Raw genomic sequence first — 26794 nt, forward strand, 5'->3', positions numbered from 1 at the left:
CTTGGTAGTCTCTACCTCTTAGACCAATAGCTGCCCGGCACCAAATCATCATCTCACTTTTTGGGGGCATGGCAATAGGGAACGGGTCACACATTCTCACGCTACCTATCTCACCACCAGATAGTTCCACCTGTTGCCGCTTCATCAGTGCCCGGATCTCTTTTTGGAGCACACGCTGCTGGCCGGAACTGGCGTTCTTGGCAACCTGCTGTAAAATGAGAATCACCTCTGCAAGACAATTTTCAATCACATTAGTTCCCAAGGTTATTCTAGGGTGACTCTCATGACGGTCTATGTCCACTATCATCAGTCCTTGTGCCGCCAGTTTGACTTTACCGATCTTAATGGTCACGTCTTTGAATCCCACCTGCGGCACGGGCTGACCATTGCTGGCGATGATACTCAGGTCGTCATCTGGGTAGCGGGTTATGTCCGAGTCATTCCAGTACTGCTTGAAGAGCACGTACGGGATGGTGGTGACCTGTGACCCGGTGTCTAGTAGGGCACTCATAGGAATGCCATCCAGTACCACAGGCAAGATTGGACGTCCCCCTACGTATTTATCACGCCAGTTTGATGGGCCTGATGGTCTTATGCCTGGGGGTTGGCCCTCTACCCCAGGTTGTGCCCGTGTAAATGACAGTACCTTGCCACATGTCCGGGTTGATTGCAGCGGCGGCAGATGGGTCGTCCGTCCTCGTTGTATCTGTCGCTGGGTCTTCCTTTGGCCGGTGGGGTCCTCCTCAGTCGGTGCCACGGGACGTCCTCCGGTCCGGATGCCAGCTGGATCTTTCCTGGAGAAGAGACCTGTAAAGACTGCACAGTTCTGGTTAGCGCGGCAACGCTCTTAGTCAGCTCTTGGGCCTGATGGTGCAGGTCTGTAGCCGGGTCACTGTTTAAAGCCTGCGCATCAGCTCCCACAGGCCCTGCAGACAAGGGCGCCGTCTCCTGGTGGTAAGTGATAGCAGGGCGCCTGTGGGTCACAGCGCCACCTGGTGCCGGTTCTCGGAGCACCCGGATGGCTCTGTCCTTGAACTGTGCAAAGTCCAGGTCAGGGTCCTGTAAGGCCATTGCCCGCAACTGGGTTCGATGGGCATTGCACAGTAGACCCTCAATAAATTGTTCGGTCAACAGCTTATCTTCATTTCCCACGCTGTCAGGGTCTGCCTGCTTAATGGCTCTCAGGGCCTCTTGTAGGTTTAGAGCAGGGGTCTCAAACTCGGCTGGGTATATGGGCCGCACATGGAAAAAATTTGAATTTGGGGGGCCGCATTCTTTGTTCAGTGTGACATTTTTAGTGATACCATTTTTTTTGTATACACCTTTTGAACATTTTTGCCGTGTTTATTTTTTTATGGCTTGGGTCGTTATGGATGTGGCGATAATAAACGTGCACTTTTTTGTGTTTACTTTAGTTTACATATAAAACAGCATTTTTAGTGCCCAATATTTTTTCATGCTTTATTTTATTTTTTATTTTTTTTACAATTTTATTTCCCCCAATTGGCCACATACAGTAATATTGTCTTACAATTAGCATCATATAGTAATAATGGAAAACATCTTGTAGTAATGTTCCCCATCCAAGTCCCCATCTTGTACTAATGTGCCCCATCCAGGTCCCCATCCTGTGGCTATGTGCCCCATCCAGGTCCCCATCCTGTGGCAACGTTCCCCATCCTGGCGCCCATCTTGTACTAATGTGCCTCATCCAGGTCCCCATCTTGGGGCTATGTGCCCCATCCAGGTCCCCATCCTGTGGCAATGTTCCCCATCCAGGTCCCCATCTGGTGGCTCTGGTCCCCATCTTGTGGCTCTGGTCCCCATCTTGTGGCTCTGTGCCCCATCCAGGTCCCCATCTTGTGGCTCTGTGCCCCATCCAGGTCCCCATCTTGTGGCTATGTGCCCCATCCAGGTCCCCATCCTGTGGCAACGTTCCCCATCCTGGCGCCCATCTTGTACTAATGTGCCCCATCCAGGTCCCCATCCTGTGGCAATGTTCCCCATCCAGGTCCCCATCTTGTGGCTATGTGCCCAATCCAGGTCCCCATCTTGTGGCTATGTGCCCAATCCAGGTCCCCATCTTGTGGCTATGTGCCCCATCCAGGTCCCCATGTTGTGTCTCTGGTCCCCATCTTGTGGCTCTGTGCCCCATCCAGGTCCCCATCTTGTGGCTATGTGCCCCATCCAGGTCCACATCTTGAGGCTCTGTGCCCCATCCAGGTCCCCATCCTGTGGCTATGTGCCCCATCCAGGTCCCCTCTTGTGGCTATGTGCCCCATCCAGGTCCCCTCTTGTGGCTCTGTGCCCCATCCCGGTCCCCATGTTGTGGCTCTGTGCCCCCTGTGCTGTTCTTCACACACATAAAATAGAAAAAAAAAAAGATGATTCTCACCTGTCCTCCGTTCCCTCGGCGGCCTTCCTGCAGATGTGGCCCGCAGGCACCACAGAGTCCGACCCCTTGACGATCCCGACCTGGTCCAGGAGGAGCCGCCGACAGCAGCGCTGCATTGCCGCACAGAGACTGTCTCCCAGCACAGCATTTTCAATGTCAGCCGCCGGCCAATCAGAGGCCAGCAGCTGACATCTGCATATGGCAATGACGTCATACTCGCTGCGCCGACACGCAGATATCAGCTGCTGGCCTCTGATTGGCCAGCGGCTGGCATTGGAAATGCAGTGCTGGGAAACAGTCTCTGTGTGGCAATTCAGTGCTGCTGTCGGCGGCTCCTCCTGGACCAGGTCGGGATCGTCAAGGGGTCTGTGCCTGCGGGCCGCATAAAGCAGCCTCAGGGGCCGCATGCGGCCCGCGGGCCGCGTGTTTGAGACCCCTGGTTTAGAGCATAGTCTCTTATACTTTCATGTGCCCGCTGTTTGCACCCATAAAATCTTAGTTTTATCTCAGCTGAGGTGCGGGTGTCAAACGTGTCTTTCAGCCGGGCTAGTATCTCTCTGACAGTCCTCTTCCTCCCAGGTGGCCAGGACTTTACCTCCCTTTGGGCTGCCCAGATTAATTGGGCCACCAGAATGCTCACTTTTTGCTCTTCTGTGAGGGGGTACACCTGGAAGAGGCTATCCAGTCTTTCTCTAAAGTCATTTAGAGTATGTGACTCCCCTGAGTACTGGGGTAGCCAGGTTACCCCCGGGATATAGGGCATGGTGAATGGCATGACTGCTGCAGCGGTTGCGCTGGCGGTGGCTGTGGCAGTGGAGCTCCCCTCGGTATCCGGCATCCTCCTCCCCCTTAGTGGACCGTGGCCTACCTTGCGATGCTCTTCTTCCGTAGGCCGCGGCTCCACAGTCGATCGTCGGGGTTGAGGACCTGGCGTCGCGCTCCGATGACGTCAGCGTCGCTCTTCCTCCCTTCCAGGACCTTGCGCAGCGTCAGAGCGTGGGGCGGAGCGTGGGGCGGAGCTTCGGATCTCGCGCGCTTTCGGCGTCCACGCCCCTCTTCTTCCCGTGCGGCGTCCCGAAGATGGCGTCCGAAGGCGGGAAGCAGCTGCGGATGGCGGGAAGAAGGCAGAAGACGGCGGGAAACGATCCAAGATGGCGTCTGATGGCGGGAAATGACTCCGGACGGCGGGAAACTTCACCACAGGTAAGTATAAAAGTCTCTTTTTCAGGCACGCAGTACCCGGTGGTTGCGGGCATGAAATCCTGCCGACTACGCCAAAGTTGACGTGCCCCCTGGGCCTGTGTTGTGCAGGGGAACCCGGAACCGGGCCTGTTGTAGAATGCTGGGGGTTGTAGTCTCCGTGTGGCGGTGACCCGGTCCGTGCCCAGGGTGGTCAAACCAATGGCAGTCTATTTGTATTGGAATAAGTGTCCGACTACGCCACCCGTGGATTGCGGTCAGTGGGAACCGCCGCTGCGCTGCAGACCGCTGAGGCTGTTGTTGTTTGCGCAGCCGAGTATGGGATGACTCCCCACGGGAGAAGTATTGCCTCAGGGCAGCTAAGGTGGAAGATGATGGGAGTGATGGTGTGAGGGTCCCAGTACTAATGGTGCTGGTGCGGCAAGGAATCACAGAGACGTGTGGTGCAGTTCAGGGTCTTTACTGATGGTACAAGGCAGACCCTCCCGGGAGTACTGGCTAATATTAGGGGCCTGGTCAGTCTGCGAGCAAGCAGGAGTTCCCCTGGCCAGGTGGAGTTGTAGGCCTCCCCGTTTATCTGCACTCTTCCTGGCTACCTTGCTGTCAGCGGTTACAAGTAGCCCACGTCCCTGAGTATACCGTGTGGTGCTCACCCGTATGGCTGGTGACTTGAGGCCTTCTGTTAGCCTCCGCTCCTGGATGGCGGCGCTGGTCCCTTCTTTGTGACTGAGCCTCCGGGCTTCTATGGCCAGAGGACTTGGAATCCCCTGCCGGCTGGTTTCTGCTGCTGGGTTTATATCAGTCCCCACAGCCTCGGACTCCTGTGTCCGGTTTTAGTGTCTTCGTCCAGGGCGAGCTCTGCTCAGCTCCAGCCCCTGGACTTCAGCTACTGCTCCTCCAGAGCTCCTGATCTCACTTTCCCTCTCCAGACTCTGACTCTGTCTGCTCTAATCCCGCCCCAGACCCAGTTTAAAAGGGCAGATTCCTCCCCTCCCAGGTCTGGGCGGACCGTGTTGCATGTTTAGGGATCCTGACCAGAGAAACCTCCCACTTGCTCTCAGACATAATATCTCTATTACTGTGGCAACCAGACCCCTGGGGTGTCACATAGTGTATCACATATGATGGGATTAGATACAGGGCTCAGCAGAGTGTATCACACCGGAAGGGATTAGATATGTGGACTGTATCATGCTCTAGGATTAGAAATGTGGAGTGTATCACATGAAGGGATCAGATAAAGGCATTCAGTGGACTGTATCACACAGGGTGGGATTAGATATGAGGACTGTATCACACGCTGGGATTAGATACGTGGATTGTATCATGTGCTGGGTTTAGATAAATGGAGTGTATCACACAGAATGGAATTAGATATGTGGACTGTATCACACGCTGGGATTGGATACGCAGAGTGTTTCACAAGCTTGGATTGGATGCACAGACTGTATCACGCACTGGGATTGATTATGCAGACTGTATCATACACTGGGATAGGATACGCGTCTCTGCATCACACACTGGGATTAGATAGGGGAGTGTATGACATGCTGGGATTAGATATGCATCTCTGCGGGCTGTATCGCACATCATGGGCATTAGATATGTGGCACTGTTTGCTGAATCACACATGATGGGATTATATATGCAGCACTGCGGGCTGTATCACACAGGGTGGGATTAGATACGTGACGTTCTGGGCTGTATCACACATAATGGGATTAGATACGCAGCTCTATGGGCTGTATTACACATGATGGGCATTAGATATGTAGCACTGCGGGCTGTATCACACATGCTGGGTATTAGATACATGGCTTGCGGGCTATATCACACATGATAGGAATTAGCTACGTAGCTCTGCAGGCTGTATCACACAAGATGGGCAATAAATACGCAACTCTGTGGACTGTATCACACATGAAGGGATTAGATACATGGCTCTGAGCATTGTATTACACATGATGTGCATTAGATACACAGCACTGTGTGCTATCATATATAATGGAATTAGATACACGGCTCTTCTATGTCAGCGTATAGCCTCCTTCAAATGCCTGTAACACAGGGACGTCTGAATAAGGTGTTACTCTGACATAGCAGAGCTCAGTCAGTGCTCAGAGCACAGCAGTGTGACTATTACATTGCTGTGCTCTGAACACTGTGGTGACAGTGGAGGTGAGTGGTGGTCAGCAGCCTGACATTGCACTAGTAGTGCAATGTCAGGTTGTTGATCTCTGACCTGATATTCATCGCTCGCCGCATCCCGGGATCTCTTATCATAATTCGCACTGAGCACTATGGCCGGTGACAGGGGGAAATTGTAGCTTGCAGTGATGCTGGGAGATACAAAAAAAAGGCACTTAGCTCCCCTCACAGCTGTGACCTGGACAGCCCAGAGAGCGTGCACAGTTCGCAGCTGGAGGTAGCCACAGTGTAGGAAATGTGGTCAGACACCAACTGCAGCATCCTATGCCCAGGGGCTGCTGTATTTGCTCAGGCATTTATACACTAACAAATTAAATGGCAGCCCCCAGCGGCTGCAGAAAAAGTTAATAAATAAAAAAAACTGTTAAAACACGACATTTTATTTTGTATTAAGAATAATTGATTATATACTTATTAATACAAAAATAAAAATCACAGCGCATTCCTTTTAATGGTTTTGATGGCTGCGCTTAAGGCTACCTTCAAGGTTCTAGCAATCTTGACTGATCTTCATGCCCTGAGGTAATGATGGGCACTGCAGTCATTTCTCTATACTTAGCTGAGTATCTCTTCAAGTAATTCTGAAAGACTTAAAGTGCACCTGTCAGCAGGATTGTGCTCAGTAAACTACATACACTGTCAGGTGAGCGCCATTACACTGATTAAATGATACCTTGGTTGATGAAATCCATCCTGTGGTTCTTGTGTAATTTTTACTTTCAGTTTGCAGATAATGAAATGCCCCTGCTTCGGGGCGGCCTGTGGGGGGTGCTCTATCTGGTGCACTGCTTACATATTCATCTGTATGATATTATGACAGCTCACTGATCCTTCACTGACCTGCCTTCTATTTTACCTAGCCCCGCACTACTAGATGCATTATGTAAAATAGGAGGTCGGTCAGTGACGGCACAGTGACCTGTCATAAGAGCATACAGATGAATATGTAAGCAGAGCAATAGATAGAGCCCCCCCCACATGCTGCCCCGGAGCACGGGCATATCACTAACTCCAAACTGAAAGTAAAAATTACACAAGAACCACGGGACGGATTTCATCAACCAAGGTATCATATTAATCAGTGTAATGTCACCCACCTGACAGTGTACATAGTTTACTGAACACAATCCTGCTGACAGGTGCACTTTAATGGTATTGAGATCAGGGCTCTGTGGAGGCCATATGATGACTTCCAAAACTTGTTCTTCTTTATGCTAAAGATAGTTCTTAATGACATTGGCTGTATGTTTGGGATTGTTGTCCTGCTATTCCATGATATATAAGTATCTGGCTGTATTTTTTCAGCAATTTTTAGTCAGAAGGATTTGCACAAGCCTACATTCACAGAAGATCTTTGGTTAGTTCTCCAAGATGTTTGGAACAGCATTCCTGCCCAGTTCCTTAAAAAACTGTGTGCATGTTTACCTAGGAGAATTGATGCTTTGATGCTGTTTTGGAGGCAGAGAGTGGTCACACCAAATATTGATTTGATTTAGATTAAATTTTTATTTTGTTAATCCAATTTGCATTTTGTTAATTGACAAATATATTAAGAGTTATTCAGATGTCCGTTTCTCTCCTACGCATTTTTATACATGTTTTTCATGGATAGAACTCACACTTATTCAAGTCTTTGGAGCTGTTCATATGTCCGTGTATTTTTGTGGACATAGTGGTCAAAATTACGGAGACATCTCCGATTTTGTGCAAAGTCTTGGATCAAACTCGCCAATTTATGTCTACGGGTCCATGAAAAAATCAGGCATCACTTGGATGTCATCCATGTACTGTCTGTTTTTTTACGGACAGATTGATAGGAAAAGCTTTAGAAACCTCCATATTTTTTTTAATCTGATGAAACTCTGATGATAAAATCTGACTGACTGCCCAAACTCTGGTGAATATCTGATAAAAAACACTGATGAAACTCAGACCGTTTTGTTTGCATGAGAAAAATTACTGATGTCTGAAAGGGGCCTAACACTTCTATTTTTGAAAGTATTCTTACTACGTAATGTTTTTTTCCAAACCTGCCTAAAACTTTTGCACAGTACTGTATATTTGTAACTTGCATTTTTATTTTATCAATTTATCCATTGTGTTTTCCATGAACTTGTGAATCTTTTGTGTTATTGCTGATGTCTTATATTAAATATATTCTAATGAGCAAGATATACTATCTAAATTTTCATGGAACAGCTATTATATTTGATGACTTAAATTATGCTTTGCAGGGTTAACTCGTCTCCATCCTATTAAGATGGGGAGGTAATTTGATTGTCTATTAGCATTCATGAGTAAGAATTTCTGGCATGTCAGAAACACGTTGGTGAAGCCTGTATCATGTTGCTTCCTGTATTGCTTGTAAAATGTTGGAATAATATGACGGATTTTATTACACCTCGTGAACCAGACTAATCTTCTCTGAATCAGTGTTTCCAGCTCCAGGACTTGTGGCTTGATTCCGAGCCCCGATCTGTTCCAGTTAACAACATTATCAGTGTGCTAGTAATCTATTTTTGAGCAAAAATGTCACATTAACTGGGTTTATAACAGTAATTAGCAGATGACCTTAGCAGAAGTTAGGACCCTAACCTTACTGCTTAGGCTTAAAGTGACAGAGTACTTTCATAAATTGCATAATATGATGGCGCTATATAAGCAATGCATAATAAATCTATGGCACCTGGGCATTGGTGGATGGCAAATGTCACTACTGTCCCTTAACAAAACTGATTTCCAAGTATGTCTGTGGCCTCCTGCAGAGCTGCGCAACACAGAAGGGTAGGAAGAGGATGCGAAGCTGTAATGTAAGTAGGACAGAGCTGCATGACATTCTCCTCCTGTCTTTATTAGGTTTCACCTCGGCAAGATAAGAGTCTAAGTGAGGCTATTCCACTACATGTGAGAACTACATTATTGAATAGAAATTTTTTTTTTTTGTTAAACATTTTAATTCTTTTGCCCTTTGCAATCTATTTTAGCTCAAATCAGCCAGTTTGGTTGTTTCGTTTGACTTCTGCTGTTGGGGGTCACTACTTACGATATTACTGTACAAATGTACTACGTGTACAAATAGTTAAATAGTTAAACCATGTTCTGTAAAGATATAAACTTTCGCAAAAAGGTCAATTTTAGCCTATGACAGCGTAATGTATAAAGTATTCTCTTGTTGCATACATTTCTCCTGTGTACTGTATATTAGGTTCACTTTCCTGTTTATTAGAGGACACTTGATTATAGGCTGTTGTAACTGTGGTGGATCCGGTAACATCCTCTTTTTAGGTAACTATTAAATCAGGCAGAAAGTAAACGATTGTCTTCCATCAGTACAAGTTGTAGTTGAGTTTATTTATTACTATACAATGACAGTTGTTTGAACCAATGAAGCGACTTTTTCTGGACTTTCAGCAGGTACAAAATGGATAATTTAAATGGACAAGCTGTATGTCTACGCAACCTACCATACAACACAGAGATATTATGGTAGGCATCTGCCTAATTTATAAAATAAATATTATCAACAAATATAGGTACAGCATATTGTTTGATTTTGCTATTCCGGAAAAAAAATATTTTTCACATAGCCTGACATATAGAGGCCGATTTGTTAAGACCAGTGTTGCGGATGCCAGTCTTAATGAACAGGCTCACTGGAGTACTGTGACGCCTCTACTCAGAAAGTCCGTGTTTTACCCTGGGTGTTGGGGGGACTCGGAGTCGGGCCCTGCGTTGAAGAGATGGGATGCAGCCGTGGCCCGGGCCCGACCCGTGCTCAGGGCCGTAACATTAGAAAGAGATGGTGTGGGCTATTCCGGGTTGAGTGGCTGATTTTTACGACTACGCCACCTGTGGTGTCTGGTGAAGGGCCACCAGCGCCGCTAGCAGTCCACTGAGGCTCGATGTCATGGCGGCTAAAGTTATTACTGCTCCCCACAGGCGGAGCAAGGCCTCAGGGCAGGCAAACAGGATGAAAGGTGGTAGCAGTAGCGCGGGGAGTACGGGCACCGCATCGCGTGGTATGGCGCGTAATGAACAGTCCGGAGGCCATAGGGGTGAACTTCCAAAGCTTTACTCACTCAGAGATGTTAGCGGGAAGGCGACTCCCTGCTCCTCGCGGAGTCCTGCGGCCACCAGGGACGGGGGTCCGACTACCTCCGAGGAAGTCCAGTGTTCGGTAGCGACCCTACACCAGAGTGTTCCTGCACTACAGACTTCACCCTTTCCCATCTGTGCCTGTGTAGATAGGCCGGGTCTCCCTCTGAGCTCCTCTCAGGTGTAGGGCTCGGGTGACAATTCCTCTCCATCCGACGCCCGGTGAGATCCTCAGGGCCTAACCGGGCTTTCCCGTCCTGGACGCGGAGTACAAGGTCGGGTGTCGGGGGCCGGTACCCCTCTTGCAGCCGGAATCCCTCTGAATAGATCAGGTAGGCGAGGACAGGTGGCGTACTCCGCTCCGTCTGCATCCTCCCCGGGACCCATTTGCTAGGGAGCCACACTCTAAAGCTCCCGGACCTTCTTGATCCTGGTCCTTGGCCGGGTTGAGACATTCCTTGTCTGCAACCTACCTCTTGTCCCGAGGCCAGGGTACGAGGGCTGTGTCCCTTGCCGGTGCAGGCCCACACAGGATCTGCGCTCCCGGAGGGAAGTCACATTACGCACAGTATTTTGACAGCACAGCACGACCAACTAACCACTATGGAGAATTAGCAGAAGGACGGACTAACAAGGACCAAGATCAAAGATGGCATTCTATTAAATATGAAATCTGAAGTTTAACAAACTAGTTGTTCCTCCACCCACACCCACTAACTGGTTCCTACCACTTTGTGTTCCCCAGTCTCCCTGTAACCAGGGGAGCAGCACCTAGTGCATACTAGCTCCCTCTGGTGGAGATGTGGTGTTGGATGCAAAAGGTTAGGTCACAACCATCACACTGGCCTTACCTCAGAGGAGGAACACCACACTCCATTGGAGAAGTGCAGCATTCCTGTGGCGGTCGAACCCTCAGGGGTGCCACACATCTCTTAACTGGCATGCGTCTGGGACTGGTGTACATTTGTGGTGTAAGTTACACACTAAAGTGGGCTTAACGTTTCATTAATTTTGGGGCAGACGTAACTTCGCTCTGTCCTGCCCATGCTCCATTCATATTGGCGTAGCTGTCTCGGACTGCCGAGTATAAGCCAAAAGTGGCAACATTTTTGTACAACTCGGAAGTTGCAACTTATTAGAGTGTTTTAAGCCATACCTTAATAAATCGGCATCATAGTGTCCAAGCAGATTGAACTGCACACTGCCCCAAAAAAGCATCTATTTTTACAGCCTACAATGAAATTAAAGGGGTAGTGTCAAGTATATGAATTCAGTAGGATTAAGGATAACATATTGATCACTGGGATACCATCAATCCTGAGAATAGGGCTCGCCCCATCTGAATAGAGTGCACATCTCCACTCCATTTATTCTCTATGGTACTCTCTACTGTGCTCAGTAATTTCATGGCTGTGCCACAGAGTATGGAGCATAATCAGTGCACTGATGAAACCAAAGCAAGTACAACTATATTACTGTGCAAGTCCAGGAGACTTGGCTTCAGCTATTAGTAACAGAAAATCCAGGTACATAATGGCTGGAGGCACATCAACACCCATAAGCGAGAGTGTGCCACAACAGCACCATAACTCCAAAATACATATGAAAGCAGGAGAAAAATGGAGCTTTTTAAATGCAAATAGAAAAATTCTTTATTAAATACATATTTTGATTGTAAAAAGTCATAGAGAGTGCATTAAAATACAGTGTGCTCAGGACAGAACAGACACCCTAACGAGTAACCAGCCAAGGGTAGTGAAGGTATAAATATATTGAAGTATAAAATGGTATTAAAGTTTATAAATGCACAAGTCCACATATAGAACAAACTGGCACAGGGATAACCTTTTAGATATATATAATCTGTTAAAAGGGGCAGACAATGCTGCTATAATACCCCACAATTGGCCAGAGAAAAGGAGCAGGACTAGTAACCCTCATGAAATGTAGTGCCAAGGGTGTAACAGAAATTGGACTTATGGAAAGTCACTTACCCAGAGGCTGGAGACCTCCCAATGGGATGGAAAAGGTGCTGTTGCGGCTTCCCAACGCGCGTTTTGCTTTTTCAAGGGAAGGTACTAGGATTGCCCCTCTAGGACCTTTAAGTAGCCTTAGCAACCGGTCACATGGAATGTCATGTGATAGGCGGCAGGCCAATGGTGCTGCTTAGAATGGCGCATGTGCGTCCGGCAGGCCACGCCCTCCCGCCGCACTCCCGGCAGTCAAGCCAGCAGGGTGCGCGCACCGCATACAGTCAGCTGAGCCGGCTGCCGCAGTCCGCGCGCGGGCATGGAGACACCGAGAGGCAGGAGTGGGATGCAACCCCAGGAAGCGCATGCGCTCCACAGTGCCACCAATGGTAACTAAGCAAGAAAATTATCAGGATAATGTAGTTATATTGGTAGGGCATAAAAAGCCTAAACCCCATAAGTATTAGAGGTGTAACAAATAAACAAAAATAAATACAAGTAAGGAGAAGATAAATTCTTGATTTGTTCCACAAAAGGGGAGGAGACAGGTGTCAATCTTGAACAGTTCCTCAAGAAGAATGGTTTATGTCCCGCTTCAGAAACCATCATCCCAGAGGTGATGTGCATTGTTAGATATAATGCTAAGAAGCTTGCAAAGGCCAATAATCTGAGACAAAAAGGATCCAAAATAAAATATATAATTACAAAAATTAATATAAACCCTCATAAGGGGCCAATATATAAAATGGGGCAATAACACAGACAGAGCGACCACCAAATCCACAAATAATAGCAAAAAAGAAAAATTATGAAAAAAGAGGATAAAATAAAACCCTAAGAAAAAAGGGGGAGTGGGGAAGGGGACAGCACTAAAGCAGAAAACAGGGGGGAATCACATAAATAATAACAAAATTAGTCACTTCTTTAATCCTTGAGAAACGGAGGGAGGTCATCTAGAGGAAAGAGGCAAAACTAAGGGACTCATTGAGACCCTTAGGGTCCATGGTATCAAGCGTAACGATTAGTGTTGAGCCACCCCCATAGTGTTCGGGTTCGGTTCGGTTCGTCGAACACCGGGATGTTCGAGGAACTGTTCGTCGAACTGTTCGTCGAACACCTTAGAACACCGTCGAACACCGTTAAAACCAATGGCAGGCAAACAAAAACACATAGAAACACATAGAAAACACCTGCAAAGGTGTCCAAAAGCTGACAAACTGCTCAGAAGACACTCTCTTTAAAAAAGCCGGCCGGCAATTCAGCAGCGGCATACACCGGTACCCGACAATTTAGACAAGAAGGAATAGAGCATCACACATAGATTAGATAGATAGAAACATGTCAGTCACACATATAAGAAGCACAGTGACAGTGTTGGTTACTGCACTTGTCATTTAGTGTAAAGGATTTATTAAAAAAAATATTAGTGTTTTCATGCACCGTCTCTTTAAAAAAGCCGGCCGGCAATTCAGCATCTGTACCCGACAATTTAGAACAGAAAGAATAGAGCTTCACACATAGATTAGATAGATATAAACATGTCAGTCACATATATAATAAGTACAGTGATAGTGTTGCTTACTGTACTTGTCATTTAGTGTAAAGGATTTATTTAAAAAAATAATAGTGTTTTCATGCACTGTCTCTTTAAAAAAGCCGGCCGGCAATTCAGCAGCAGTACCCGACAATTTAGAACAGAAAGATAGAGCATCACACATAGATTAGATAGATAGAAACATGTCAGTCACATATATATGAAGTACAGTGATAGTGTTGGTTACTGTACTTGTCATTTAGTATTAAAATAAAGGATTTATTATTAAAAAAATTGGCGTGGGGTTCCCCTTAATTTTAGGCTCTAGCGGAGGTTAAGCAGACGGCTGGGGCAGATGTTTGAAGCCTGGGAAGGGGGTAATACCCACCGAGCTTCCCAGGCTACTAATATCAGCCCCCAGCTGAATACATAGCCTTTACTAGCTATTAAAATGGGGGACCCCCCCAAAAAAATGACGTGGGGTCCCCCCTAATTTAATAGCTAGCAAAGTCTAGGCAGACAGCTGGGGGCTGATATTAATAGCCCAGGAAGGGAGCCATGAATATTGGCCTCCTCCCAGGCTAGAAACACCAGCCGTCAGCCACCCCAGAAATGGCGCATTCATAGGATGCGCCAATTCTGGCACTTAGCCTCGCTCTTCCACGCTGCCCTGGTGCGGTGGCAGGGGGTAATAGGGTTGGGGTTGTTGTCAGCTTATAATGCCAGCTGACATCAAGCCCAGGTTAGTAATGGAGAGGCGTCTATAAGACACCCCCATTACTAACCCCATAGTCAAAGTTAAAAAAAACACAAACACCCAGAATAAAGTCCTTTAATTGAAATAAAGACACAATCCTTTATTGTTCTAAATTAAACCATACTTACCATCACGCCCATTCCAGCTGAAGCCAACGATCTCCTGCAATAAAAGAAAAATAATAAAGCAACCTCATCCTTACCTTTCCATGGTTCCCACGACAGCTTCAGCTCTGCTACATCGAGATGACAGGCTGGACCGCAGCAGAACGCTGCCATCCAGCCTCTCATCCCGCAGACACTGAGAAGCGCAGGCTTGCTTGCGCTGCTCAGCGTCTCTCTGTGACGACATCCAGATGAGCCGAGTTCATGTCCAATGAACTCGGCTCACCTCATGCACGTCACTGACAGCGTGGGAAAATTCTCACGCTGAAGCGCTGAGTGCAGGAGAATTCTCCCACGCTGAAGCGCTGAGTGCAGGAGAATTTTCCCACGCTGTCAGTGACGTGCAGGAGGTGAGCTGAGTTCATTGGACATGAGCTCACCTCATGCACATCACTGACAGCGTGGGAGAATTCTCCTGCACTCAGCACTTCAGCGTGAGAATTTTCCCACGCTGTCAGTGACGTGCATGAGGTGAGCCGAGTTCATTGGACATGACCTCGGCTCATCTGGATGCCGTCACAGCGAGATAGTGAGGAGCGCAAGCATGCCTGCGCTTCTCAGTGTCTGCGGGATGACAGACTGGATGGCAGCGTTCTGCTGCGGTCCAGCCTGTCATCTCGATGTAGCAGAGCTGAAGCTGTCGTGGGAACCATGGAAAGGTAAGGATGAGGTTGGTTTATTATTTTTCTTTTATTGCAGGAGATCGTTGGCTTCAGCTGGAATGGGTGTGATGGTAAGTATGGTTTAATTTAGAACAATAAAGAATTGTGTCTTTATTTCAATTAAAGGACTTTATTCTGGGTGTTGTGTTTTTTTTAAATACTTTACTAGAAATTCATGGCGGTCATGTCTAATACTGGCGTGACCCCATGAATTTTGGGCTTGGGGCCAGCTGATAATACCAAGCTGGCCCTAACCCCTTTATTACCCAGTGAGCCACCGCACCAGGGCCCTGGATGAGTTGGGTACAGCGCCAGAAGATGGCGCTTCTATGAACGCGCCATTTTCCGGGGTGGCTGCGGACTGCAATTTGTAGCGGGGGGGGGCCCAGAAAGCTTGGGCCTCCCTGCGCTGCAGATTCCAGCCCCCAGCTGCCTAGTTGTACCTGGCTGGACACAAAAATAGGGCGAAGCCCCACGTACTTTTTTTTTAATTATTTCATGAAATTCATGAAATAATTAAGAAAAAAAGGCCTTCCCTATATTGTTGTGTCCGGCCAGGTACAAATAGGCAGCTGGTGGTTGGGGGCAGCCCGTTCCTGCCTGCTGTACCTGGCTGGACACAAATATAGTGCGAAGCCCCACTTCAATTTTTTTTAATTATTTCATGAAATTCATGAAATAATTAAGAAAAAAAGGGCTTCCCTATATTGTTGTGTCCGGCCAGGTACAAATAGGCAGCTGGTGGATGGGGGCAGCCCATTCCTGCCTGCTGTACCTGGCTGGACACTAATATAGTGCGAAGCCCCACTTCAATTTTTTTAAATTATTTCAGGAAATTCATGAAATAATTTAAAAAAAATTGACGTGGGGCTTCGCACTATATTTGTGTCCAGCCAGGTACAGCAGGCAGGAACGGGCTGCCCCCAACCACCAGCTGCCTATTTGTACCTGGCCGGACACAACAATATAGGGAAGCCCTTTTTTTCTTAATTATTTCATGAAATAATTCAAAGAAAATTGACGTGGGGCTTCGCCCTGTTTTTGTGTCCAGCCAGGTACAACTAGGCAGCTGGGGGCTGGAATCCGCAGCGCAGGGAGGCCCAAGCTTTCTGGGCCACCCCCGCTGCAAATTGCAGTCCGCAGCCACCCCGGAAAATGGCGCGTTCATAGAAGCGCCATCTTCTGGCGCTGTACCCAACTCATCCAGGGCCCTGATGCGGTGGCTCACTGGGTAATAAAGGGGTTAGGGCCAGCTTGGCATTATCAGCTGGCCCTAAGCCCGAAATTCATGGGGTCACGCCAATATTAGACATGACCACCATGAATTTCTAGTAAAGTATTTAAAAAAAACACAACACCCAGAAAAAAGTCCTTTAATTGAAATAAACACACAATTCTTTATTGTTCTAAATTAAACCATACTTACCATCACGCCCATTCCAGCTGAAGCCAACGATCTCCTGAAATAAAAGAAAAATAATAAAGCAACATCATCCTTACCTTTCCATGGTTCCCATGACAGCTTCAGCTCTGCTACATCGAGATGACAGGTTGGACCGCAGCAGAACGCTGCCATCCAGCCTGTCATCCCGCAGACACTGAGAAGCGCAGGCTTGCTTGCGCTCCACAGTGTCTCTCTGTGAGGGCATCCAGATGAGCCGAGTTATTGTCCAATGAACTCGGCTCACCTCATGCACGTCACTGACAGCGTGGGAAAATTCTCCTGCACTCAGCGCTTCAGCGTGGGAGAATTCTCACACTGAAGCGCTGAGTGCAGGAGAATTCTCCCACGCTGTCAGTGACGTGCAGGAGGTGAGCTGAGTTCATTGGACATGAGCTCACCTTATGCACGTCACTGACAGCGTGGGAAAATTCTCCTGCACTCAGCGCTTCAGCGTGGGAGAATTCTCACGCTGAAGCGCTGAGTGCAGGAGAATTCTCCCACGCTGTCAGTGACGTGCAGGAGGTGAGCTGAGTTCATTGGACATGAGCTCACCTTATGCACGTCACTGACAGCGTGGGAAAATTCTCCTGCACTCACCGCTTCAGCGTGAGAATTTTCCCACGCTGTCAGTGACGTGCATGAGGTGAGCCGAGTTCATTGGACATGAACTCGGCTCATCTGGATGTCGTCACAGAGAGACGCTGAGCAGCGCAAGCAAGCCTGCGCTTCTCAGTGTCTGCGGGATGAGAGGCTGGATGGCAGCGTTCTGCTGCGGTCCAGCCTGTCATCTCGATGTAGCAGAGCTGAAGCTGTCGTGGGAACCATGGAAAGGTAAGGATGAGGTTGCTTTATTATTTTTCTTTTATTGCAGGAGATCGTTGGCTTCAGCTGGAATGGGCGTGACGGTAAGTATGGTTTAATTTAGAACAATAAAGGATTGTGTCTTTATTTCAATTAAAGGATTTTATTCTGGGTGTTTGTGTTTTTTTTAACTTTGACTATGGGGTTAGTAATGGGGGTGTCTTATAGACGCCTCTCCATTACTAACCTGGGCTTGATGTCAGCTGGCATTATAAGCTGACATCAACCCCAACCCTATTACCCCCTGCCACCGCACCAGGGCAGCGTGGAAGAGCGAGGCTAAGTGCCAGAATTGGCGCATCCTATGAATGCGCCATTTCTGGGGCGGCTGACGGCTGGTGTTTCTAGCCTGGGAGGGGGCCAATATTCATGGCTCCCTTCCTGGGCTATTAATATCAGCCCCCAGCTGTCTGCCTAGCCTTTGCTAGCTATTAAATTAGGGGGGACCCCACGTCATTTTTTTGGGGGGGTCCCCCATTTTAATAGCTAGTAAAGGCTATGTATTCAGCTGGGGGCTGATATTAGTAGCCTGGGAAGCTCCGTGGGTATTACCCCCTTCCCAGGCTTCAAACATCTGCCCCAGCCGTCTGCTTAACCTCCGCTAGAGCCTAAAATTAAGGGGAACCCCACGCCAATTTTTTTAATAATAAATCCTTTATTTTAATACTAAATGACAAGTACAGTAACCAACACTATCACTGTACTTCATATATATGTGACTGACATGTTTCTATCTATCTAATCTATGTGTGAAGCTCTATTCTGTCTGTTATAAATTGTCGGGTACCGCTGCTGAATTGCCGGCCGGCTTTTTTAAAGAGATGGTGCATGAAAACACTATTATTTTTTTTGATAAATCCTTTACGCTAAATGACAAGTACAGTAAGCAGCACTGTCACTGTACTTCATATATATGTGACTGACATGTTTCTATCTATCTAATCTATGTGTGATTCTCTATTCTTTCTATTCTAAATTGTCGGGTACCGCTGCTGAATTGCCGGCCGGCTTTTTTAAAGAGACGGTGCATGAAAACACTATTATTTTTTTTGATAAATCCTTTACGCTAAATAACAAGTACAGTAAGCAGCACTTTCACTGTACTTCGTATATATGTGGCTGACATGTTTATATCTATCTAATCTATGTGTGAAGCTCTATTCTTTCGGTTCTAAATTGTCAGGTACAGGTGTATGCCGCTGCTGAATTGCCGGCTTTTCATGTTTCACTGTTGGCACTGTTCCCATCGATTTGGGCAATCACTGTAATGCCACAACCACCATGGCTGTGGCATTACAGTGAGTGGCAGACAATCCCTGCATGATTGGTGCTCTAAATAGCGCCAGACATGCAGGACACGCTTTTGGTGCACGAACAGTTATCGAACATAACCTCGAACAGCCGAATTTTTTGCAAATCGTTCGGGTTCGTCGAACAACTCGAACACCGCCCAAAACAGCTCGAATTTGAGATTGGCGAACAGTTCTAGTCGAACACCGCTCATCTCTAGTAACGATCCACCGTGCTTTGCATTGTGCAAGGAGTTTTTTTGCATTGCCACCTCTCGTCCCAAGGTGTATCAGATCGATACCCCTAATCATGAGGGAGCGAGAGTCGCAGTTGTGGAATTATTTAAAATGACGGGGAATTGTTTTAAGTTCCGAGGTATCGGTCACATTAATGTCCCTAACGTGTTCGTGGACCCTGACTCTGAGTTCACTGGAGGTGAGTCCCACATAGATGAGGGGACACCCACATGTAGCGTAATAAATAACATTACTGCTGCTACACGAGATCCAATGTAGGATCTTGAATTGTCGGTCACCTCCAGCAGAGTCAAAGGTCTTACAGCGAAGTACATTCGTGCAGGCCAGGCAGTGACCACAGGAGTAGCACCCCAGTGTGGGTTTGAATGATGACAAAAACGTACTATTAGGAGGAACATAATGGCTCTTGACTATAAGATCGCTTAAATTGCGAGACCTTCTAGGTGTCATAGAAGGTCGTTCACCCAAATGGTGAGCCAGACATGGTTCCGTACTCAGGATAGGCCAGTATTTCATTAAAATTGACCGCATATTATTTCACTCGCTATTAAATGTGGAAATGTATCTCTCCCATGCGCCCAAGAAGAGATTGGCATATGAGGGGGCGCAGGCCGCACCCATGGCCGTGCCGTGCCTCTGCAGGTAAAACAGATCTTTAAAAGTAAAAAAAATTGTGGGTAAGTATAAAGCTCAGCAGCTCAAGGATAAACCCGCACAAGGGGCCGTCCAGGTCGGAGGCACCCAGGAAGAGGCGGACGACTTCCAAACCAGCGTCATGTTCAATGCAAGTATATAGTGTCTCTACATCAGCAGTGACAAAAAGAGTATTATCATCCACAAAGATGCCGTCAAACCTAATAAGGACGGCCATCGTGTCCTTGATGAATGAGGGTAAGGTCTCAACCAGTGGCTTGAGATAAAAATCAACAAATTTGCAAGAAATCAATTTTCGTCGAGTGATATTTGTATGTTAAACGAATATTTTATATTGTTATTATTTAGTCTGTCCATGAAAGTCCCAAGCTGCTGCTCTGTACCTTTCCACAAAAACAAAATGTCATCAATATTCCTGTAGCAATGAACTGTAAAGTGACCGAGGGCGGTAGCTGTGGACGAGCTGCTGCTCCATAACACCCTGGCACTTTACAGGAAAATCGTGTCCCAGTCCCAATGTGCTACCAGGTGTGACGTGCATCATACTAACTTGTAGGCCGCACGCCCCCGCTTTCGCCAGGCCTCCATTTTCTGGAGGCACCACACATAACTTGGGAGACACACAGTTTGTTTCAACAAGCAAAAGATTACTGGACAATTCAAGTTCATCAGATTGTAACATGCCATATTGAGCACAACACTTCTTAGTTCTCGTTTCCTTAGTACAGTACATCTTCAGCATTACTATCCTTTCCTCCTGGACAATCCCAATATTTACTGTTCCTGTCAGCCCCATGGATCTCTCGTCCAGTCCAGCAGTGCACCCAGGACCGTTACATTCCCTTCTCGTGGTTCCACGTCCATTGTCCCCTATACGCCATAGGGGTAGTACCTGTACCGAGCCTTGAGCTCCGGGCATTGCTGGAATATCCGCAAGGGATTCCAGTAAGGCTTCCCACTGCCCCGAACTATAGATGCTTGCCCACTGCAACTTGAACTTGACCTTGGTTACTGCATTTCCCTATAAACTGCTATCAGGAAGCAATTCCTTTTTTACTGGGGCTTTCCCTTACCACTATGAGCTCGTCCCGAACTTTATCTGTTCCCTATGTCTTTAGCTGAGATACTTTTACAAACACTGTTCATTGCATTTGCATATATTAAACATATTACATTTAGATGGCTTACCAAAGTCTATCTTACCCTATGGTCACTACCTTATGTCCAAAAATCTAACCTATGTATTATATCACTTATCTTATACTTTACATTCCCTATAGTTGTTCTGCGCACTATGCCTATTATACCAACAATGCTTATCACACTCTATACATTATACATTACCATATCACATTATGAATGCCTAAAACTGCAATACACAGTTCACACTTTGCATGTCAAAATTTATGTAAAACCGCATGACACTATTCACATTGCAATCACAGTACAGCGCGATTGGTGTCTTCAGGAGTCAGAACACATTAGTACAGTCCACCATGCTTACAGACATTTTCAGCCAATCACAGGGCTCAGCGGTCTTGCTCATTCCAAATCGGTATACCTGTTTGGCTTTCTTACATACTGTGTTGAATGACAAGTACCATGATATGGTTTTATTGACACATAGCTTCAGATTTGACAGTCCAGCTCTTATAGGGGACAGCACTATTCAGATAACTAGCATGAAATATATCAGTGTAAAAAAATACTTCTTTCTGTATTTTTTCTCTATCGAGGACTTCTCAAAGTATCAATATCAAGATATTCTTATAAAAAAAAATGTATCTATTTATTCTTGGGTTGTCCATTAAAAAGGATTATTGCAGAAAGTACATACAATAATTAGTTACAAAGCGATTGTTCATTTGTCCATAATTAGCTTAATTGTTGAGATTCACCCATCTTTCCCTGGGATCCTGGATGGTAGATTGCATCTGTCTGTGTCCAGCACGTGTGTCCGGATGACACCATGTGTTCGGGTAAAGAACATGTTTCCTTGGGCCTACATCAGCAGCTGGTTTACACACAGACCCTTGTCTTGTGTCCTGTGGAATGGCAAGCCCCCCCTCCTGTCTCTAACATGGGCTTTTATAGGCCGGTCATATGGCACATGTTCTTCTAATTATGGTGCTGAACTAAAAATACACAAATAGCGCATGTCAGCTAAAAACCATAACATGATGGCTGATGCAATCTGTATGGTACAGAATTCAGAATAAAATGAATATCCATAATTAATATTTAACAATTCCCCCTTTTTGAAGATGACAGACATCAACTGAAATCCTCAAAGAAGATAGGTGCATCATTAGGATAACAGGATCATTTTTTTCTTTTCTTCTTCCTTGGTAATATCATTTAATGTCCATAATAATAATAATAATATCAATATCGGATTATTGTTATATAATGATGTGAATTCATGTTATGGTAAGCCGTGGCTAATATTCATTTAACATGTATAATTATACTTCCCCAAATCTAAATTGAAGCAATCACGGGTCCAATTGTCACCATCTGATGTCATCGGGTCTTCGTTTCGTCTTCTTCTTTGTTCTTTTAAAACACAGTCTTTAGATGAAAACTCCTTTGAAATAAATTATAACGTGTAGATATTGTACAATCCATAATTGTATTCATTATTGTTCAGTCCATAAACTGTACTCATTATTAGAAAGATCATGTGTGTCAATTGATAAGAAAACAAAGTCCATGGATGAAATGTAGCTTTAATATCTGTGCAGTGTCACCTGGACTTACGTTGGATTTTCTTTGGATAATTATGGAATCCTCCGTGTCATCCGCACTGGTCTCATGTCACTTTTGGAACAGATGTGACGTCTTTGGTCAGCAAAGCAAGGGTTGACTTGACATTTCCCTGCTTTATATAGCACCATAACCAGTACTCAGTCCTTAATGTACAGGACACATATGTCAGACTGGCAGCTTTCTGAGAATTACCTGTTCACCAGCTTTCATTGAAGCGTTGCAGGTGATAAGAAACCACTGGAACGTGATGAAACTTAAACACAACACAATTCATTTAGGATCATCGTCCTGTGCAGTTCTGGTTATCAGTGGTGTGAATTGTATTTGACACAGTCTAGTAGAGCACTCAGCATTCACAACATCTTTACCTACTGAGATTTCCGGATATCGGTTGCTTCTTCTTGTAACTTTTGAGAATCTCTTTAATTTATAAATATTAAAAGTCTTTATTAACAACTTCGCGCCAGAGCCTGTTTTTGCCTTCGTGACCGGGCCAATTTTTTAAATTCTGACCACTGTCACTTTATGAAGTAATTACTCTGGAACGCTTCAATGGATTCCCCTGATTCTGAGACTGTTTTTTCGTGACATATTGTACTTCATGATAGTGGTAAAATTTCGATATCACTTGCGTTTATTTGTGAAAAAATCGGAAATTTGGCGAAAATTTTGAAAATTTAGCATTTTCAAACTTTGAATTTTCATGCCCTTAAATCAGAGAGATATGTCACACAAAATAGTTAATAAATAACATTTTACACATGTCTACTTTACATCCGCACAATTTTGGAACCAAAATTTTTTTTTGTTAGGAAGCTATAAGGGTTAGAAGTTGACCAGCGATTTCTCATTTTTCCAACAAAATTTGCAAAAACATTTTTTTAGGGACCACATCTTATTTGAAGTGAGTTTGAGGGGCCTTTATGACAGAAAATACCCAAAAGTGACACCTTTCTAAAAACTATACCCCTCAAGGTGCTCAAAACCACATTCAAGAAGTTTATTAACCCTTCAGGTGTTTCACAGGAATTTTTGCAATGTGGAAGAAAACAATGAACATTTAACTTTTTTTCACAAAAATGTTACTTTAGACCCAATTTTTTTATTTTCACAAGGGTAACAGGAAAAAAATGGACTACACAATTTGTAGTGCAATTTCTCATGAGCGCGCTGATACCCCATATGTGAGGGAAAACCACTGTTTGGGCCCACTGCAGGGTTCGGAAGGTCAGGAGCGCCATTAGACTTTTTGAATGTAAAATTTGTTTGAATAATTTACGGACGCTATGTTGCGTTTGGAGAGCTCCTGATGTGCCTAAACAGTGGAAACCCCCCACAAGTGACACCATTTTGGAAACTAGACCCCTTAGGGAACTTATCTAGATGTGTGGTGAGCACCTTGAACCCCAAGGTGCTTCACAGAAGTTTATGATATTGAGCTGTAAAAATAAAATTTTCACATTTTTCCCACAAAAAATGATTTTCATCCCCTAATTTTGTATTATCATAAGGATAATAGGATAAATTGCACCATGAAATTTGCTGTGCAATTTCTCCTGAGTATGCCGATATCCCATATGTGGGGGAAAACCACTATTTGGGTTCACTGCAGGGTTCGGAAGGGAAGGAGCGCCATTTGACTTTTTGAATGTAAAATTTGTTTGAATAACTAAAGGACACCATGTCGCATTTGGGGAGCTCCTAATGTGCCTAAACAGTGGAAACCCCCCACAAGTGACACCATTTTGGAAACTAGACCCCTTAGGGAACTTATCTAGATGTGTGGTGAGCATCTTGCACCCCCAGGTGCTTCACAGAAGTTTATAATATTGAGCCGTAAAAATAAAATTTTCACTTTTTTCCCACAAAAAATGTTTTTCATCCCCTAATTTTGCATTATCATAAGGATAACAGGAGAAATTGCACCATGAAATTTGTTGTGCAATTTCTCCTGAGTACACCGATACCCCATATGTGGGGGAAAACCACTGCTTTGGTGTAAGGCAGGGTTCGGAAGAGAAAAGAGCGCTATGTTGGCTGGGATAGGTTGCAGACACCATGTCACATTTGAAGAGTCGCTGACATGCCGAAACAGCAGAAACCCCCACAAGTGACCCCATTTTGTAAACTACACCTCCCAAGGAATTCATCTAGGGAAGTAGTGAGTTTTTTTTAATTTTTAAATTTATACCATTGGGCAGTGAAGAAAACATAATTAGATTTTTACCACAAAAAATGTTTTACCCTCAGATTTTACATTTTCACACAGGGCAATGGGTAAAAATGGTGCCGAAATGTGTCACACAATTTCTTCTAAAAGTGGCAATACCCTATATGTGGCTGTATCGTACCGCTTAGCCATACGGCGAGATCTGGGAGGGATGGAGCGCTATTTGACAATTGGAGAACAAATTATTGTAGAATAAGCATTTGGATTTGGGAGCACAACATTTTCTGAATTTCTTTTGGGGGGCAAGGGCCATTTCTCTTTTACAGAGCCTTTCTGCTACCAGTAACTTGGAAGTCCCTTATATTTTTAACAGATAACGGACCTGAGTGGGGACTAGCTTTTTTTGAGGACTGAGTTGAAGCTTTTATTGGGAACATTTTACGTAACATCCGGCGCTCTAGGCTAAGCACTTACATCGGGGTTTCCATCTAAATTTCCTAGTGATGTAATTCAGATGAAACCCCTGCAGGATCTATTCACTGTAATGAGGCAGCGGAGTTACTCTGGACTCCGTCTGGCCTCTGTTTAGCGGTGTCCTTTTTTTCAGAAGTGCGCAAAACTGGCCAACAACACTTTTATGCACGCCTAAAAAAACTGACACCGTGGGATCACAGGCCAGACGGCATCCACAGTGGCCTATATCTGCCTAATTACAGGGAATCTTCCGTCATGGGTTCCGTCTGAATCACGTTTTTCAGAGATTTACACGGAAACTCTGGTGTAAGTGCTCAGCGCAGAGCGCAGGATAAATGTGAGCAGAGCCTTACTGCGATCTTTGGGAGACATTATAGACAAATCACTATCAGGTGAAGAATTGGTTTTATTTATTTTTTACGCCGTTCTTCGTGCGGTATAAGTGATGAGATTACTTTATTCTTCGTTGCGGTGCGATTACAGCGGTACCAGATTTATATAGGGTTTTTATGATTGACTGCTGTCACACACTAAAAGACACTTTTTTTGCAAAATCTAGTTTTTGCATCGCTATATTTTGAGAGCTATAATTTTTCCATATTTCGGCCGACAGTCATGTGATGGCTTGTTTTTTGCGGGACGAGTTGACATTTTTATTGGTACCATTTTTGGGTACGTGACATTTTTTGATTGCTTTCTATTCTGTTTTTTGGGAGGTAAAATTAACAAAAACCAACAATTCAGGAATTGTTTGGAGTTTTTTTTTTAAGCCGTTCTGCGTGTGGTAAAAGTGATAAGGCAGCATTATTCTTCGGGTCAGTATGTTTACAGCAATACTACACTTACTGTATATTTTTTTATGTTTTGGCGCTTTTACACAATAAAACAATTTTATAGAAAAAATATTTTTTTGCATCACTTTATTCTGAGAGCTATAACTTTTTTATTATTCGGCTGATGGAGCTGTATGGCGGCTTTTTTTTGCAGAACAAGATGACGTTTTCAGCGGTACCATTTTTATTTCTATTTTGCTTTTTAATCGCATTTTTTCCACTTTTTGTTTGGCGATATGATGAAAAAGCATAGTTTTTTGTTCCGTTTTTTTATTTATTTTTATTACGGTGTGTACAGAAGGAGTTAATTAGTGTGACAGTTTTATATATCGAGTTGTTTCGGACGCGGCGATACCAAATATGTGTACTTTTTTTGTTTTTGTATAAATATACGGATTTATTGGTTTAATATTTTAATTATTTATTTTTATTTATTTTGTGATTTTTTTTAACAGTTTGAAAACATATTTTTAAGACTTTTTTCCACATTTTTACTTAGTCCCTGTATGGGACATTAAATTTTATTTTTCTAATCACTGTTCTCATGCAATGCAATAGACATGTATTGCATTGTATGAGAGCTCGGCTGACAGTTTTACACTGTCTGTCTCCTGCTAGACTTCAGCTGCAGGCTGAGCCTAGCAGGACACCAAATATGGTAGATCCAGAGGCAGTCATGTGACCTCCGGCTGCCATGACAACGGCAGGTCCTGTAAGACATCAGGGGGCCGTCGGAGAGGTAAGTGGACGACCCCCTCTCCTCTCACTATCTTCTAAATGCCGCCATCACTATAGATCGCGGCATATAGAAGATAGCAAAGGGTTAACATCATTGGGACCTGATCCCATCAGGTCCCGATGATGTCCCCTGTCAGAGCTGTCGCTCTGAACCACAACAGCAGCACTTGCAGGACCCTGGGGGTCCTGAGGGCTGCGGTACCACCGACTGTTCATAAACGTCGGCGCTGCACAGAGCACAGGCAGCGCCGACGTTTATGTACAGTGGGTGGTCTGGAAGCGGTTAAGATAGAATTCATAATTGTGATGTCTTGATTGA

This window comes from Phyllobates terribilis, unplaced genomic scaffold (genome assembly GCF_046119375.1).
Source record: "Phyllobates terribilis strain yellow unplaced genomic scaffold, ASM4611937v1 Scaffold_1__5_contigs__length_1240528914, whole genome shotgun sequence".
NCBI classification, from domain to species: domain Eukaryota; kingdom Metazoa; phylum Chordata; class Amphibia; order Anura; family Dendrobatidae; genus Phyllobates; species Phyllobates terribilis.